A 19,372-nucleotide genomic window follows, 5' to 3' on the forward strand; every position below is an offset into this window, starting at 1 on the left:
GATGTTTGGGGCTATCAATTGCACTGGGATCAGGATGAGTCCGGATGAGTTTGGATTTAAATTTAACCTTGAGCAACCCTTACATTTGGATTTGTTGTGTAAGGCCAGGTATGGGCTGACTATCCGGCCCAAATCTGAGCATCCAGCAAAATCTCTTCTTAAACTCATATGAAGCAAGTCAGGCCTGGGCCCAGTCTTTGGGTGATGGGCAAGATGCTGATGAGGATAAAATTACCAACAAATGTACGTATCAAACTAGGATCCATAATCATGAGAAACTTGGTCCATCTAAATGGATACCTCTAGTAAGTATTGGGGTTTTCAAATACAGAAGAAAGAGAGATGGATGTGTACAGCTAATATCCTTTGGTTATGGATTAGCTTCATTATCATTTTACTGCAATTATAGTTTAGTAAAGCCCAGTATTCCAATCCCACCCCGGTTATGCAAACTCTGAGACAACAAAGCCAACACAACCATGGGCAATCTGGAGGGCAACCGTTATTTGAGATTCAAACTCAACAAGCTCTTCTCAAATGCAGTAGAAATGCCAATAAAAACAAGTCCCTCGGAATCAATGCTTTCAAAATAAGGACCAGATGCCGGAGGGTAGACCTTGATTGCAGCATCATGACATTCACAAGGCATTTGCTGTCAGCTGCATGCACAACTTAAGGTAGCATAACCACGTTCAATAGAACCAAGGGATTCAAATTTCAAAACCAACAATAACACCATCACCAAGTTCACCAGAAGTATAGTAAGCGCCCAGCACACCATCCAACCCTCACGATTTTGCAGAGCTCACATTATCCACAGAAATTTATATCAAAAATTTACATCAGATCAACCAACACTATCGTAGTTCCAAAGTGAATGGTAAAACAAAAAGGAAATCCTTTGGAGCAGCAGCCTGAGACCGCCACATGCAGGTATGGATATTTTATGTACTAATGAACTTATGCCATACAACCGTTTTGATAATCATGGTGAACCAAAACAGTGATTCCATCTTCGCAATATCAGCCAAATGTTGCAATCAAAAATTGCTTGTATATGCTCATGAACTTTGCCACATGCTGCAAGAATAACCAAATCGTAAGCCAACAGTAAATAAAAAAGCTTGTGCAAAAGAACCATGAGAATTAAATTTCTAAAGCATTTTAAACACGCTTCCAGAATTTATATCAAGGGTGAAGCAGTGTACAACAACCTGACTGCCCAAGTATGAGTGAAGTCACCATGTAATCATTGATACATAATTCACTGCTTTATCAGAACCATTCACAAATAAAAAGAGTTCAAGAAACCTAGGTCCATTTTACACATCAGTCACCTTTGTGATGGTAACCAAGATGAGGCCCACAAAGATCACACAAACAAGCTTAGTTTTGCACCAGGCATGAATTTAAGCACATTGAATATATCCATTGTGAGTGCTAGTCAGTGCCCATATGGACACCCAGTTTACCTGTGATTCTTGGGTTTTCTAAAGATCCTGTAATTGTAAATAACAATAACAATTTCTCAAGCTTAGTGAAACATGAGAAAGTTATGATTGTGATTTTCAGCTGTGATTGATCCTGCCTTGAATTTTGTGAAAGTTGGTCATGACATTGACCTTGTGACCAACAACCACAGCTTGAATTTTCTCAGGCTGTGATTATTCATCTCACTTGTGACTAAAGCAAACATTGGTCATCCCACTTGTGACTAAAGCAAATGTCCCCTAAGTCGTAAGTTGTTTCCATTCGGGAGCCAAGAAAGATAAGGATTATGTCACCAGCAAAGAGGTCTCACCAGCATTAAAATAAATTGATACAATTATCATTTTGACAAGATCACTAGTCAGCACTAAGTCAAGTTTATGGTCAGAGTCCATTCTCCCAATTTTGATGAAACCATAGTTGGCAAACCCAGTGAGTTGACTCGGGAATCGCCCAAGTAGACCCGAATCATGCACCGATTCAGGACCACCGATCTGCATGCCACTTATGTGTCTTTTGTCATGCATTTCGTAGTTTTAAATCATAATGCTTATAAAAGGATAAGTTTTATAAAGAATCATATATTTTTAAATCATAAATATCAACAATTATGTATAGTTGAATACTTATATAGCTCAGTCATTGATGTCATGTGCTAAATTTAGAGATTATACAATTTGAGTTTGATTTTTTTCCATGTCTTAACACTAAAAAATTCATGTCCTAACTTGTCCGAATTACCGAGTCAACCCGCTGACTCGCAAGTTAAGGGTCAGGCGATCCGGATCTGAGTTACAAGTTTGCCAACTATGGATGAAGTATGAGATCAAATCAGGTTCCAAGTTGAGATGGCACAAGGTTCTTGTGCAGTGTATGTACCAGTGTCACCTATATTGCCGATATTTTGAAAACATCACATCAATATTGGTGATATTTTCGGCAATGTAAAGTCAAAATATCATGATAATATCACAATATTTTTGCGAAAAAAAATCATTTTTTATATTTTAAGTTTACACTTTCTATTTTTTTATTTCCTTTTAAAACTTGTTTCTTTATATTTTTGGAAGAAAAATAATGCAACACTTATTATCTGCTTATCTTTTTGGTTATTACTTTTTCCAATTTTTAAAATCCCGAGATTTACCAACTTTTGAAAATCTCTCCAAAAAAACCCTGGTTGAAAAATTACATTGAATGATATAGGTGACTATGGTATGTACCCATCATTATCACCATGAGAGAGAGAGAGAGAGACCAGGAAAAGGGCAAAAAGGGACAAAACTAATGCCCAGTGTTATTAAAAACGCGCCTCAAGGTACAAAAAGCGTGTCTCGCCTCAGGGCGAGGGCCTTTGTGCCTTGAGGTGCAGGCTTGAAGCGCAAATGCATAGAGGCGTACGCCTCATAGGCCTTGAGGCAAGCCTCACGGTGAGACGCGCACGCCTCGTGATTATGGTCAAATGAGGGTCAAAGCCCTCATTTGACCATAATTGAAATCTTGCCCCCGACCCTAACGAGGGTCGGGGGTCCTAATTAATCTCTCGCAGCCCCTCTCTCTCGTCTCTCACAATCTCTCCCTCTCTCTCGCAGCCCCTCTCCCTCACTCACAGTCTCTTGCAATCCCTCTCTAGCGTCTCTCCCTTATCGGCCTCCTCCTTCTCGTCGGAAGCAGCTGCGACGCCGGAAGCAGCCATACCCCAGGTAACCCGCCCCCCTTCATTCTTTTTTCTTCGTGTCTGCCTCCCTCTCTTGAATCTCTGTGGCAGGCAGAGGCACGACCCCTGCCGTGCGATTTATTCCGACAGGCCCGACACCCCCCCCCCCCCCCCCTCATAGACCTTGAGACCAAGGTTGGGAAGTTGGCTATACTAATGTTTATAGAGAAGAGCAGTGGGTAAAGGAACCAAACTGAAAGCCTTGTTCAAGCTCGGGTTCGATTACAGCCTAGCTGAACATGAGCTTGCACAAGCTCGAGCTAGCCAAAACTGAGTTGGCTCGTTAAGCAGAACTAGGTTTTTTTTTTACAAGAAGCCACAACAAAAATGAACCAGTGACCTCATTGTTTTTATCATATTTGCATAACCAGTTCATTTACTCTTATGTTTGTTGGCATATGATAAACCTAATCGTGCTCGTTTCACTTATATTGCACGAACTGCTTCTTGCTTATTGCTCAGCTCACTGAGCTCAAGTCTGAATGAGCTTTGTGCGAGCCAACTGAGCCGAGCAGTGAGTTGCTTTGTTCGCTTACCATCCCTAAGAGTGGGGTGAATGAGATAGTTGGATGGTAAAGCTGCACTAATCTTTTTTTTCCATAGGAAATGTTGGGGAGCCCAAGTCTGGGGACGGTTTCTCTGCGTAAGAATAAAAAAAGTAGCTTTTAATATATATTTTGAATTATTTCAATAGAAATGTATAAAAGATGCAGTAAAATATCACAAAATTATTCTTGTGTATTGATTAAAAAGTAAAAAAAATGGTGTTCTCATGTGCTATGTTTCAAAAATTTTACAAACTCCCATCTCAAACTCTTTTGTTTGTGGGTACACCCTTATTGCGTTGTGTGAAATTGTCTACGAAGAGACAATACATAAACAAGCATAAAAACCTTATAAAAGAAGTGCACGAAAGCACTCTCACAACACTTGAACAAAATACACAAAAAGTGTATAAATAATAAACATGCAATAATGCATGTATTTCAATATATAAAAGCAAATGCTTGAGACTCTCAAGCTTGTTCTACAACAAGGGGGAACACCCCTATTTATACAAGAAAGAAGAGGGCAAGAGGGGGCTCCCCAAAGGAGTCGTTGGGGAGCTCCCAACGGTCACAATTGTGACCGTTGGGGGCTCCCCAACGACTCTATTGGGGAGACCCCCAATGCCCCTTTTTGAATGTGCAAAAAGGCAAAAATAAAAGAAAAAAAGAATTACAAAAAATAAAAAGAAAAAGGAAAAAAAGTACAGCATATTCCAAATGGGATATGCGCAAAATGTGGAAAGACAAAAATACCCTTATCGGGTAAAAAGAGAAAAATGTATAAATATATATACTTATATATAGAGATACGTATACATATAATATATGTATACGTATCTCTATGTATATAAGTATATATATTTATACTTACAATAATGCTTTTGTGTATACATTTTAACACCCCCCCTCAAACTTACGGTGTGATAACCGCAAGTTTGTCAAGGAGGAAATGAAATCTAGGCGAACAAAGAGCTTTTGTGAAGAAGTCCGCAAGTTGATATTCAGACGTCACGTATGGTAAATCAATGACCTTCTTCAAGTATTCTTCCCTGACATAATGGCAGTCCATCTCAATATGCTTTGTTCGCTCATGAAAGGTGTGGTTTTTGGCAATATAGATTGCACTTTTATTGTCGCAGCACAACTTAGTTGGTTCTCTGATCGGCACTCCCATATCTTCCAAGAGGCGTCGAATCCATACAATTTCCATGGTAGTGGATGTCATGGCTCTGTATTCGGCTTCAGTGGATGATAAGGATACCTTCTGTTGCTTCTTACAACGCCACGAGATCAACGATTCTCCTAAGAAAATACAAAAACCAGTGGTGGAGTGACGGTTACTAGGGTCACCTCCCCAATCTGAGTCAGTATAAGCAAGCAATTTTAATTCAGAAGAAGAAGATAGGAATACTCCCTTATTCACCGTTCCCTTTAAATATCTAATGATGCGAAGCACAGCACTCATATGAACGGTTGTAGGAGCATGCTGAAATTGGCTGGCGATGTGTATAGCATGTGACAAATCGGGTCGAGTAATGCTAAGATACATTAAAGAACCTACCAACTGCCTGTAAGGAGTAGGATCCGTTAGAGGAACACCGTCGTCAATCTTCATTTTTGCTCCCACAACTTCAGGAGTTTCGCATATTTTGTCATCAGAAATCCCTGATCTGTCAATAATCTCACAAGCAAGCTTAGACTGAGATAGAAAATAACCACGTTGCGAATAAGCAACCTCAATTCCAAGAAAATATGTCAGAAAACCCAAGTCTGACATCTCAAATTTTGAAGTCAAGACGAACTTAATACCCTTGACTCCTTGAACATCATCACCTGTAATTAACATGTCATCAACATATAGTAACAATATTACAATCCCTGCCTTAGATTTTCTAGTAAATAGAGCAGTGTCAGTATAACAGGAGGAGAAACCATTTTCCAGCATTACACTGGTAAATCTGTCATACCAAGCTTTGGGGGCCTGTTTCAAACCATAAAGGGCCTTTCGAAAATGAAGAACTTTATCTTTAGGGATCTCCATGCCTGGTGGAGCATCCATATACACTTCTTCGTTAAGATCACCATTTAAAAAAGCATTTTTTACATCCATTTGAAAAATATTCCAATTTTTAATAGATGCAATAGTGATAAGACATCTAACTGTAACCATTCGGGCTACAGGAGCAAAAGTTTCTTCATAATCAATTCCATACTCTTGCCCATATCCTTTTGCAACTAAGCGAGCTTTATACCTTTCAAGGGATCCGTCACTCTTAGTTTTAACCTTAAAAACCCATCGACAACCTATAGTTTTCTTTCCTATGGGTAGAGTTTCGAAATCCCAAGTTTCAGCCCTTTTAAGAGCATTAAGTTCATTTTGCATAGCTTCTTGCCATTCTATACATTTTTTAGCTTCTTCAAAATTTTTAGGTTCAAAATAAGAATGAATGGCACTAAGACAAGCCCTATATCGGGGTGAAAAGGAATCAGAGGAGACAAAACGAGTTGGAGGTCTCCTATTCCTCTCAGATCTACGGTGATCGAGAACAGGAACAAGTTCACTATATTGATCAATAGCACTTCTAAAGGTGTCTTGGTTTCTACGTGAGTATGTTATTGGATCACTTGAAATCCTGCCTTCTTGTTGGTTATGCTCTTCGACATTACCCTCAATGTCCTCATCATGGTTTGATGATACATCATCATCACTAGATATATCATCATTACTAGATAATAAGTCAAAAAGGAAGGAATAATCAAAATTTTCTTGTTGCGAAACATTTTTTTCAAATCCACTTTCATTTTCCAAAAAAGTTACATTTCTAGAGACATATAACTTATCTTCTCGAAGATCATAACACCGAAATCCCTTTTGAGTTTCAGAATAGCCAAGAAAAGCGCAGGGGATAGCCTTGGGAGAGAGTTTGTCATTCTTATCCGTAAGTATGAAACACTTACACCCGAAGACTCGTAACCTATTATAATCTGGTTCAAGTTTATATAAAATCTCAAAAGGGGATATTTTTCCTAATAATCTAGAAGGCAAACGATTTATCAGATAAACAGAAGCAAGAGCAGCTTCAGCCCAAAAATTTTTTGGTATGTTCTGGGAAATAAGAAGGGTTCTAGTGGTCTCAATAATATGTCTATGTTTTCTTTCGGCCAACCCATTCTGTTGGGGGGTTTTAGGACAAGATCTTTGGTGAATGATTCCTTGATCTTCAAGATATATTTTAAATTGGTTGGAGAGATATTCTCCTCCAGAATCACTTCTAAAAATCTTTATGTTACTATTAAATTGATTTTTGATCATCGAATGGAAAGTTCTAAAGCATGAAAAGACTTCATGTTTGAATTTAAGAAAAACGATCCATGAATATCTAGAGAAATCATCCACAAAAATAACATAATAAGAAAAACCTCTTTTTGAGACAACAGGTGCCGGTCCCCAAACATCGGAATGAACAATTTCAAAGGGTTTTGATGAGAACATAGTTCTTTGCTCAAAAGGTAAACTTTTCATTTTTCCGAGAATACGGTCATTACAAGAAAATGAACTTTTACATAGGTCTTTTGCAAAATGTAAGTAAGACAACTTGGTGATATTAGGATGACCAAGTTTTTTGTGCCACATGTTTATATCTTTGTTTCGGGCAACATTACAAAAAGATTTTGGAACTCGAAGAGATTCCATGTAGTATAAATCGCCTTTTCTAAAGCCTTCCCCAATCAATTTCCCGGACAGGCGATCCTGTATTAAACATTTATCACATGAAAATTTAATATCACAACCATGATCCGAGAGTTGAGAAACAGAAAGAAGATTTAAATTAAGTTTAGGTATAAATCTAATTTTTGGAATAAAAAAATCTTGAGTTTCAAAATTACCTATTCCTTTAATTTCAAGAGAAGTTCCATCTGCAGTGGAAACAAAGGATGGAGAAGCATTTTTTGAATAATCGGAAAGTGAAAATATGTTTGGGGACATATGAAAGGATGCACCTGAGTCCAAAAGCCAAGGGACTTTACCTGGAATGGAAGAAGTAGACACGGCGGCACCGGATGTAGCTCCCTTGAGAAGAGGTTGAAGGGCTTCCATAATTTGGTTCAACGAGAGTGACCCACTTGATGATGCCTCTTCCTTTTGTGGTGCGCCGGTGGTGGCCATAGCAAGGAGCTTCTTCCATTTGGGACATACCGGCTTGATATGCCCCGGTTCTTTACAAAAGTGACATATAGTCTTGCTATAGTCCCGCTTCCCTTTTTGTCCACCATCTCCTCCTTGATTTTGGAATTTAAAGTGAGGAGGACGATAGGTCTTTACATTATTTCTGGGTCTTGATACGGCATTAACCTCATTATTTTCTTCATAATTACAAGGAACCATAAGAACACTTGGTCCTTGTTTACATAAATTCATACGAGTCTCCTCACCACTTAATTTGGTGAGAACATCTTCAAGAGAAGGAGGAGTAAATGAGGATAGAAGTGATGACCTTATTTGCTCAAATTCCGGTCTCAACCCATTCAAAAAATTGAATAAACGATCTTCTTCAAGTTGCTTGTGGCGGAGTTCAATTGCCTCTCCACTCCATTTTGGTTCAAGCATAGAGAGCTCATCCCAAATAGAGGAAAGATCGGCAAAATATTCCCTAATAGACATTTCACCTTGAGTAAGGGAGAGGGCCTTCTTTTGAAGGTAATACTTATGAGATAGGTCTCTTGATGTATACATCTTCTCGAGATAATGCCAAGCTTCTGATGCCTTTTTGAATTTGATAATGTTGGCATTAATCTTCGTTTCGACGGATGCGAAGAACCAAGAAAGAATCTTGAAATTCTTCATTTCCCATTCGTCGTGTTTCTTTGAGTATTCTTCAAGAGCTTTGATCCTTTCCTCTCCCTCAAGAATCTTGATTTCACTTCCGTCCATTATGGTTATCTTGGGTTCCGGTTCCGGAATTGTTCCTTGCACATAACCCCGCAATCCTTTTCCTTTTATGTGGGCCTCCGTATTCCCGGCCCAAATATGATAGTTGGACCCATTCAACTTGAAGCCAAGGGCAAAGTGAGACTCTTTCTCACCCATTAAGACGTAGAGAGAAGAAGAAAAAAGACGTACCAATACGATGTTTCAACTTCTTCTTAGCACAAGATCCTTCTAAAATATTTGAGAAGCAAGATCCACCACTTCAATCTCAAAAAATCCGAAGGCACGGTTTTCGAGGCACTCGAACAAAGGCGGATCTCACGATCTCCAATCACCAACCGAGCTCTGATACCATGTGAAATTGTCTACGAAGAGACAATACATAAACAAGCATAAAAACCTTATAAAAGAAGTGCACGAAAGCACTCTCACAACACTTGAACAAAATACACAAAAAGTGTATAAATAATAAACATGCAATAATGCATGTATTTCACTATATAAAAGCAAATGCTTGAGACTCTCAAGCTTGTTCTACAACAAGGGGGAACACCCCTATTTATACAAGAAAGAAGAGGGCAAGAGGGGGCTCCCCAAAGGAGTCGTTGGGGAGCTCCCAACGGTCACAATTGTGACCGTTGGGGGCTCCCCAACGACTCTATTGGGGAGACCCCCAATGCCCCTTTTTGAATGTGCAAAAAGGCAAAAATAAAAGAAAAAAAGAATTACAAAAAATAAAAAGAAAAAGGAAAAAAAGTACAGCATATTCCAAATGGGATATGCGCAAAATGTGGAAAGACAAAAATACCCTTATCGGGTAAAAAGAGAAAAATGTATAAATATATATACTTATATATAGAGATACGTATACATATAATATATGTATACGTATCTCTATGTATATAAGTATATATATTTATACTTACAATAATGCTTTTGTGTATACATTTTAACACGTTGGTGGTTCAGTGGCCACATTTTGAATGACCTTACTTCAGAAATACATTTGCATTAGTTACATTCATTTGTGCACGTGGCAGCATTCCATTGGTATTTTTTTCATATGGTAATCATACTACTAATATGGGGCATATCAAAGTGCAAAGGAACTCATTGAGAAAACATCCTTTGTTCCTATTAAGGTCACAAGATCATGCTTGGTGTGATTCTATGTAAGTGGTGATTTGGTATAAAGAAAAACAACAGAGTAAGGCGCCAATCAAAATGTCAAGATCCAAACATTCTTGTTACGGTTGTTATATTGTGCCAAATCATGGACATGCTTATTTGGTCTTTTTGGTTGTGGTTCCCTTTGTCTATTTTTCATGTAATGTGGTCAGCAGGATGCATGATGTTAATATATATTTTGTTATATGTATTTTTGCAGTTGAACAATGGGAAAAGATGTACGATGGGATCATGGAGTTAAAGTTCCAAATCCCACTAAAGATCTCAAACTCGTAGGACATGTAATTTGCAATTACTGTCATAAAGAGACTACAGGAGGCATCTATAGCCTAAAACATCACTTAGCTGGCACAAAACATGGTGTAAACATGTGCGAAGCGGTTCCACCTGATGTGAAAAGATTTTTTCAGAATCATCTAAAGGATCAGAAGCAAAAGAAAGAAGAGTTAGAATAAAACAAGTCGGATATCGGGAGAAGTGTTTATTTTAGATCATTAATGTGAATAAAGAAACTAGTGGATCATGTAGTGATGCAAAAACAAGCGCAGATGGTCCTATGGACCTTTTTATGAACAAAGAAGCACGACAAACCACAATAAACACTGCTTTCAAAAGGGATGAAAGAAAAAATGTATGTCGTGCCATTGGTAGATTTTTTTATGCAAATGCCTTATCATTTAATCTTTGCAATAGTCCATATTTTGGTGCAATGATAGAAGCTATTGCAAATTATGGGCGATGGTTCAAACTACCTTCTTATCACGAGATCAGAACGTGGATTTTGAAGGACGGAGTAGATTGTACTCATGAAATTTTAAAAGAGTTCAAAAAAGAATGGCCAAAGGTTGGATGCAGCATTATGGCAGATGGTTGGACAGATGGAAAAGGAAGAAAATTAAATTTCTTGTGAACAACTCATTTGGGACAGTATTTTTGAAGTACGTTGATATCAGCGACATGGAAAAAACTGATGCAAATTTGTGTAAGTTGTTTGAATAAGTTGTCAAAGAAGTTGGTGAAAGTAATGTGGTGCAATTCATTACAGATAATGCACCAAATTACGTGGCAGCTAAGAATATGTTAACATCAGAAAAAACATGTTTTTGGACATAGATCTTATGTTAAAAGATATTAGAAAGATATCAATTTTTAAAAATACAGTGAAAAGGCAAAAAAATTACAAAATACATTTATAGTCATGCATGAGTATTAAATTTAATGAGAAAAATCACAAAGAAGAACTTCTACGTCCAGCCGTCACTCATTTTGCCACAACATATCTTACACTTCATAGTATTGGATATTATAAGAAAGAGTTAAAGTCGATGTTTTTATCTTCAAATTTAGGATCATCTAATTACTATAAGAAATTTGATGCTAAGAACATTTCTTATATTGTTCTTAATGATCATAAGTTTTGAGTTGTCATATCATATGCAATTAAAGTTACACGGACTCTCGTGAAAGTGTTGCGGCTAATTGATGCAGACGAATCTGCTATGAGATTTTTGTATGAGGCAATGGATAGAGCGAAGGAGGAAATTGCTTCAAACCTTGACAAGGTTGAAAGAAAAGATAAACCTATTTGAGATATCATTGATAGACGATGGGACTTGCAACTTCATAAGCCTTTGCATGTAATTGCCTATTATTTAAATCCACATTTTCATTATGTTGACAACTTCAACCCTGATGGAGAAGTTATGAGTGGCTTTTATGATTGTGTTGAAAAAATGGTTTTTGATGCAAATATTCGGTTGAAAATTACAACACAAATCGATGCATTTAAAAAGGCAAAGGGGTTGTTTGATAGAGAGACAGTTGTTACAACAAGAAAATTAAAAAGTCCCGGTAAGTTTGCAATTATGTTGTTACTTGTCAATATTTTTTTATGCTTTTGTTAATTATGACATTCTTAATGTTTTTATCATTTTTTTATTATTTTATTTGAATGCAGCTGATTGGTGGAGTTCATTTGGGCACAAAAACCCTTAGTTGATGAATTTTGCAATTCAAATTCTAAGTTTGACGTGCAATGCATCGGGCTGTGAGAGGAATTTGAGTACTTTCTCATTGGTTTGTGACTTTCTATTTTATTTTTGAAATATATTTTTATAAGTTTAATTATCTTATAATTGATTATCAATGATTTGAAATTATAGGTGCATACGAAACGAAGAAATAGACTTGAACAAGAGAAAATGAATGCATTGGTTTTTGTAATGTACAATATGAAATTAAGAGAGAGAGAAATATGAGGAGAAGGGCTACCAAAGACCCTATATGTCTAGATCATATAAACTCAAACGATGAGTGGATTGTAGAGAAGGAAGATCCAGTGTTGCCAAGTTATCCCAATTGGTTTGAGGATTCATGGTTGGATCTGAACTTCAACATAAATGTCATTGAGCATGTGCCTATTGAAAAAGTCACTTCACCTCATGTTTCACAAAGTGGTTCTAGGCAAGACAGGTCTTCAAGAGATCGAGGTAAAGTTATATTCCTTTTACCTTGCTATGAATATAAATGTATTTTTTTAATTACATAACATAAATATTTAATACATGACTTTTTATTGAAGAAAAAAGAAAAGCAAAAGAAGTAACTGAGGACGTGGATGAAGAAAGTGTAGATGATGAAGAGTCAGAGAATGAAGATGAAGGAGAACCTATTTATATGGATTTTTCAGATGATGATACTGAAGACTTAGATATTGATGATGACGAGACACAAGAAGAGCCTAGGCCCTAATTCATATAATAGAGCTATTGGCCATTTATATGTTTTTGGGGTCTTTCAGTTGTAATTGTGAATGTTTACACTCTCATTTTGAAGAGTTCTGGACAAATACATTAACATTTGGTTGTTAATGTTAACATGCATTTTCTAATTATGACGTGATGTTGTTAGTGATAATATGCATTTTGTTATTAATGTTAGTTTTTTATTGAATGAATGTTCATATTTTATTTCTTAGATACTTACATAGATCAAGTTGTTGCATTAATGTTACTTTTACATGTTAATCTCATATTTTTCCAGTATTTATTTGAGATTTTTTATTTCGTGTTGGTTGGTGCTTCATCAATAAAGCATTTCTTATTTATTTATAATTTTAGATAATTTTTATAGTTTTTTTAAGTTTAAAAAAAATTTGAAGCTTACGCTTTGCGCCTCGAGGCTTACGCCTCGTCTCATATTTTGGTGGAGCGCCTCGCTACGCCTCAACGCTTTTCACAACACTGCTAATGCCCCATCTCCACAGAAACCATTGGGTGGTAGGCAGAGCATTTTACTTGGAAGTGCTTCACACAGAGCAACCAATGATCTCTCATGGATATTTCTCCACAAACATCTTGGTTGACCTCACTTAACCCCATCCTTCACCCACTAATCCAGCAACTTTCTAGAACATGTTAAGCCTTGCCTACTCAAATTAGATTAATATACTATTTATAACCTTACACAGTCCAAATGAGTTGCAACTTCCTAATTTTAAAAGTTATCCAAATTAACCATCCATTTTAGCATTTTAGATGTCTGTTTTTTCACCCAGTTTAAAATGTCAGGGTAAAATATCCAGTTCCTGACTTCTCAGAACACTTGCAACAGTTCTTGAGATATCATGCAAAAGATGGTTATCTAAATATGATTCTCCCTTATTTAGAAGATCTGTGGCACTCCGTTACCATGCCTACAAGTGACCAACATAATTTTCCAAAGAGAATTATTTTGAGATTTTCTGTTTATAGAGCAAAACAACTCATACATTCATTTCTTCAAGTTAACTAATCAAAATTTAATGGTAAAATAAAGAAAGTATTCCGAAAGACCTAGTACTAGAAAGTTCATAGAGATGTATACCTTCAATATGAAATACGGCCTTCTGTCCAAGTGTTCCTGAACCATGTACAAGCGTCAAGAGAATTCAAATTATGGAAACATGGTACAACAATAATGAGAAACATATCTGAAATCACAACCTTTTTTATATTTATTAAGCAATCTTTTATCTTTCCTAATTGTTTGATATTTCGTATAATTGAAACAACTGATAAAGTGTCCTCTATTTTCCCTACTTCTCACAGTTTCTCTTTTCGAAATCACCAAGTCTTTTTACTAGGGAAATGATAGTTTCCATAATTTTCCAAGGTCTCTGGGAAAAATCCATGATACCAACTATGGTGACTTTTCTAATAACCTAACCAGTGTAAAAATAATGAGAAAGAGAGGGAGGAAAGGCATCGTTAGCCATGCCTGCATAAAGGGAGAATAATAGGAGACTTACATAATATGCTGTGTCCAATGGCAAACTTCATGCTTCAATTCAGAATCCAATTTCTTCATCAGCTCATACAACAATCTCTGAAAAATTATTCACATGGTGAGTGGGATTCTGCACCTAAATCTAAAAAATATTAATCAAAGGTTGTATTGATAACCTTAAAGATGATTTCAGGTGGAATACAATTGACAAGTAGTTCATATAATTTTCCACAAACTAAAAAGAGCCTGCAAGAAGTAATAAACAATACAAATGAGGAAATTATGAGGAAGTCTTCACCTATCTTTTTAAGAAAAAATATGTATTGCAAATAATATCTCCACGATTATACAGAAGGCTGATCACAAGTTGCACATAGGCACAACATAAAAGGAACAAAAAAGGCCTCATAAAAATTTAGAGCAAACTGCTGCACAAAAAATAAGACTTCCAATGAGAAGTCTCCCATGACTGTCCTATTATTTCAGATCAGTGTTATTAAAAGTGTTTGCTTCAATGCATAGGCTTCAAAATGAGGTGCTGGCTTCAGATATCAAAGCACTTTGCTGATGCATAGTGTGGCCTAACACATGCACCTGAGCCCTGTGAGAAACATGCCTCGCCATGAGGGGTCAAACTCTCCATTTGAAAAAACAAAAAGCTACACTAAAATAATATTACAAACAGAAGGAAATATGGCCAAGTTTGCCATTTTTCATTTGCCACTTCCCTTTTAAATTTTAATGCTACCAACAATATCATTGGTGGCCAGAAGCATTCTGGCAAGGAACAGCAACTTTCTCTCTATTTAGAAGTAACATTTTCGGTGTTTACTTTAGATCCAGCACTTATGATCTACTGATCTAGAAAAAGGAACCATATTCCACACTTAGATAAAATCCAGAGATACAATAGTTTCACTGATAAATGTAATCTAATTGTAATGCTAGAGCATGAAAGAAGACAATTTCAATAAGATTAAATATAAATATAGTATGACCACCGACATGGCTTGAACTATATTCAAAAGGTTGAAGAAATAGTGATTACACATGATATGCATATCAGGCATTCCATGCATATGCTGTATACAATGACCTATTAAGGGGCACTAGAAAAGGAAGCTGCAAAATGCACCAACGGGGGCTCCGTCTGTTTGGTATGAGCAGTTCGTGCAAGTCACCACGTGATGGGACGTTGAAAGTTCGAACGCCACTGGTATGGGTGGTTGAATAACTGCCAGTTTATAGCCACCAGTAGGGCTTGTCTACTGGAAAGGAGGGGTCCCATAATCCCCTAGCTTGATCATAAAAAAAAATTGCTGCAAAATGTTCCAAAACTACTGTAAAGCATTTGAATAGGAACATTAAAGTGATGCATTTGAATGGACAGTGACATGATACCTGTGTCTTATCTAAATTCATCAATGGTCAAAGACTAAGCTTGCAAATCTATCCAAGGGATAATCATATTAGGCTTGAATTTTCATAGCAGCTTGTACATTCACTTGTAGCAAGAGGATCTACAGTTACTATTCTGTACATTCATTGCATATGTGCAGAGAATTTGGTCATTTGAGAACATGATCAGACCACAACACAAAAAAAAGGTATCTTGCAGAATCCCAATTCAAGAATTTTTTGGAGAAATCAAAGTCTTAAGTATCCAATCTTTTTGAAAAAGAACAAAATGACATAGAAAATGAAAACACCTTGCCAAAATTCAAACAAAGATAGGAATTAGCATAGTTAGCATAATAATTTCATAATGGTCCTCTAGAAAAAATGAATCCACAAATTCTTCCAAAAGTACTCTCATACTTTTGTGCTATTTCTAAAAATTGGTCAAGGGAACAGGATATGAGAGGAGATTTGAAGTATATACAACTTGTCTAAACAAGCAAGATATACCAATTACTGATAGACATTTCATACAATGTTTGAGAGGATGCTGCCATATGATCTCATGAAAATCTACTCAAAGCAATGAAAAGTCAGCCTTCTTCTGACAAATGCATAAGTAGAAGGAAACCAAATATGAGATGAAATAATGCTTGAAAACTAACATAAAAATTGAAATACCAAAACCACAATTGTAGCTTCCTGTTGGTATAAGAATTGAAATCAAATTAAAATAATATATTACAGAATAGAAGTTCCCAAGCAGAAAGATGTTTAAGTTATTAGCTTTTAGGACTCTGCTCATTCACTATATCGGAAGCTATCTCAGAAACATATTGCTCCCAATCCATAGTCTGCACGACTTGATTATCTGTAAAAGGATAACTAAAAAAAAGAGGCATGGCAGAAAGAGCCAATAATATTAAAACGCTTCTATGTATAACCAACAATCACATGAGTTTAGGCAACTCAACTGTTGCACTCGACAAGTCTGGAAAGATAATATCAATCTTCGTAAATTTCTATTCGAGTGAGCTGCTATTCGGGCAGCAAATCCTGCAGGTAGTTGCAAGCCTTCCTTCTTTCCAATGAAATCTATCACATCAGTAATCTGCAGGACAGAAAATTGAGATTCTTTAGAAGCTTTGGCTTTAGCATCTAAAAACATGTATGACATCCTGGAGAAACCTTGGATTTCAAATGCTATTTAAGTCTATGTTTAAAACTATCTGTAACACCCAAAACACATCAATAAACTATCTGTAAAACCCAAAACACATCAATAGCAAGAAGATTTAAACATGTAGAACTAAAACTTCAAAGAGAGTCATGACACGCCCACACTCAGAACTGTTAAAGGTCAAGACAAAAAATTGTGGCTCAAGAGGCACTCAAGGGATTAACAGAAAAAGGTTGAGGTGACTTCAGGAAGTAGTACACTCCAATTTTACAGGTGGCAAGAACAGGAACTCGGACTTTTTTCTATCCAGACTTTGAAGCCAGACCATCATTATTCTACTAATATAGTATACAGTTTTGGAAAAGTCCAACAATAAAGAGACTTATACCTCTGATGAACTTCTAAACTACCCATGGTGATGCTAGACAAAAGCACTACCAAGGAAATTTAAAATCTGTCAGGTAACAAACATCGGAGAACATAACATCCACGGTAAGCCATGAAAATTAGGAACCCATATGTGCACGCTTTAAATTTAGGTTCTCAGAGCTGTCAGAATAATTTACCCAAGTTATCAAGATAAGGCAGCAAAATGATCAATGACTTAAGTAAGGTGTCCCACCTGTTCCAGGGTTGGCGCATTAACTCATATATTTAGGCAGCGAGATCGAACTGCTTCAGTCACTTTTGAAGCACTGTTACAGCACAGTATCAATCGACATGATGCACTGTACTTCTCCATTGTTCTTCGGAGTGAATGTTGAGCTTCTTTAGATAGCTTATCAACCTCATTGAGCACAAGTACTGCCATCATACACAAACCCTATCAGCTTACACACGTTCATGTACACATAGAACATGGTTCCCATATATCAACTTATCTTCTATTACAGAGTGTTAACATGCAGCCTTCAACATTACTTCCATCACACAATATAGTACATTGATATTTTAACCCAAAAATAAAGTTAAAAAAAAAGAGATAACTACAGAATAATCACAAATATGAAAACCGCTCATCCAAACCATGAAACAACACAAAGACAGGCTTGGACATTCTCAAGAGCACAGAGTTATTTTTTTACCTTTATACCCCTTTTTCCCTTTCGTTTCAATGGGTCTGCTCTTTGCCATCTCCTTGATGACCTCTTGAACGATGTATCTGTCCTGGAAGCCCACGTCGCTGGGGTTCATTTCAACATGCTGACTGCTTGACAATGTAGTTATCTCTAGATCAATGGTTCTGGTTCCAGTCTGCATAGAACCCAATCCCAATTTAAGCCCAGCAATATCCAACAAATCTAATCAATTAGAAAATAAACACATCCACAAAAGTGACACGAACAACATCATTATCTTCACGTAAACGAAACAGGAAGATACGAGAAAACGAGGAAATTACAAACAAATTCATATAGTCTCCATTCATTGCGAGCAGGATACAGAGGGGGTTTATAAATTACTACCTCTATTTTTCATATCTTGTTCTCCATTTTCACCTGTATCCAGAACAAATTGAATCAACATAAAAACACGAAGGAAGAAAAAAAAAGTGCACCCACAATGAGCCAAACCGCAAGAAAAGGAATAACAAAGGAAATGAAATTACCTTCTCAGCTCCCGGGCCGAACATTTGTCTAAGGAGGGCCATAATTAGGGTTTTCTTCCCAGAACCAGAAGGTCCATAGAAAAGGAGATGTGGGCAATCGTGCTCCGATACCTTCCTCAGTCAACAAAAAAAACAGAAAAAGCTAAAAAAAGGGTGAAGGAAAACAACTCTAGAATTAGAAATGAGAAGCAATCAAGCCAAAAGAACAGAAGGCGTTAAACAGTAGAAATGTCAGATTGGATGAGAGCCAAACAGAATAATAATACTAATTAAATTAAGCAAACGAAGAAGATGACGATGATGATGGAAGAGACCGAAAATCCTAGAAAGTGGAAATATCAAATCGGGTGAGAACCAAACAGAAGAAAAACAAAAAAACTAAATCGAAAACGCAATGATTGAGACTAGGAAACCCTAACTAACTGACAAAAATTGAAGAAGAAGAACAGACTGGAAATCAGTACGAAGAATAGAAGGCAAAAGAGAGAAAAAACAAACTCACCAACTTCTTGAAGTTCTTGGCAATGTCCTCATGGACCGTCATCTTCTCCAGAGTTTTGGGTCTGTACTTATCGACCCACAACATCCCACCCCCCCCACCCCTTCTGTGTGTGTGTGTGTGTGTGTGTGTGTGTGAGAGAGAGAGAGAGAGAGAGAGAGAGAGAGAGAGAGAGAGAGAGAGACTGCGTTCTGGCGAGAAGCAGGAGAAGATGCCAGTAAAAGGAGTGGCACCCTGTGGAGAGCATTTTTGTAATTTTTGGGATGAGTGAAGGTTATCTTTGAAGCAAACCGGGCTAGGGTAGGAATAGGATAACCTGCACGATCCAGAACAGAGGTCCACCTCGTAGGGATGTAGTATGTACACAGTTTTGGGTTGGGTCGGATTTCTAACCGAATCGGAATCCATTGAGTTGGATTTGGTAAAGGGAACCGATCAAACAGCATGTATTAGTAATTGGACTCGGGTTTCAGTTTATATAGTTTTACCTCCGAAACTGAACCAAATCCAGAAGAGACTAGCATCCGGATCTGAATGCATTTAAAAGGT

General features: G+C 37.0%; 1 pseudogene across 1 annotated transcript; it reads right to left on the bottom strand.

Moving 5' to 3' along the window:
* Positions 1-943: 943 nt before the first annotated feature.
* On the bottom strand, positions 944-18,954 carry LOC149827624 (replication factor C subunit 5-like; annotated as a pseudogene). Its single transcript, XR_016434546.1, has 9 exons — positions 18,827-18,954; positions 18,325-18,435; positions 18,182-18,214; positions 17,801-17,969; positions 17,338-17,519; positions 16,510-16,646; positions 14,160-14,236; positions 13,736-13,771; positions 944-1,080 (listed from the first exon to the last, which is right to left on the bottom strand). The product of XR_016434546.1 is annotated as a replication factor C subunit 5-like (transcript).
* Positions 18,955-19,372: the final 418 nt, after the last annotated feature.

This window comes from Nuphar pumila, chromosome 10 (genome assembly GCF_984573655.1).
Source record: "Nuphar pumila chromosome 10, dmNupPumi1.hap1.1, whole genome shotgun sequence".
Taxonomy (NCBI): Eukaryota; Viridiplantae; Streptophyta; class Magnoliopsida; order Nymphaeales; family Nymphaeaceae; genus Nuphar; species Nuphar pumila.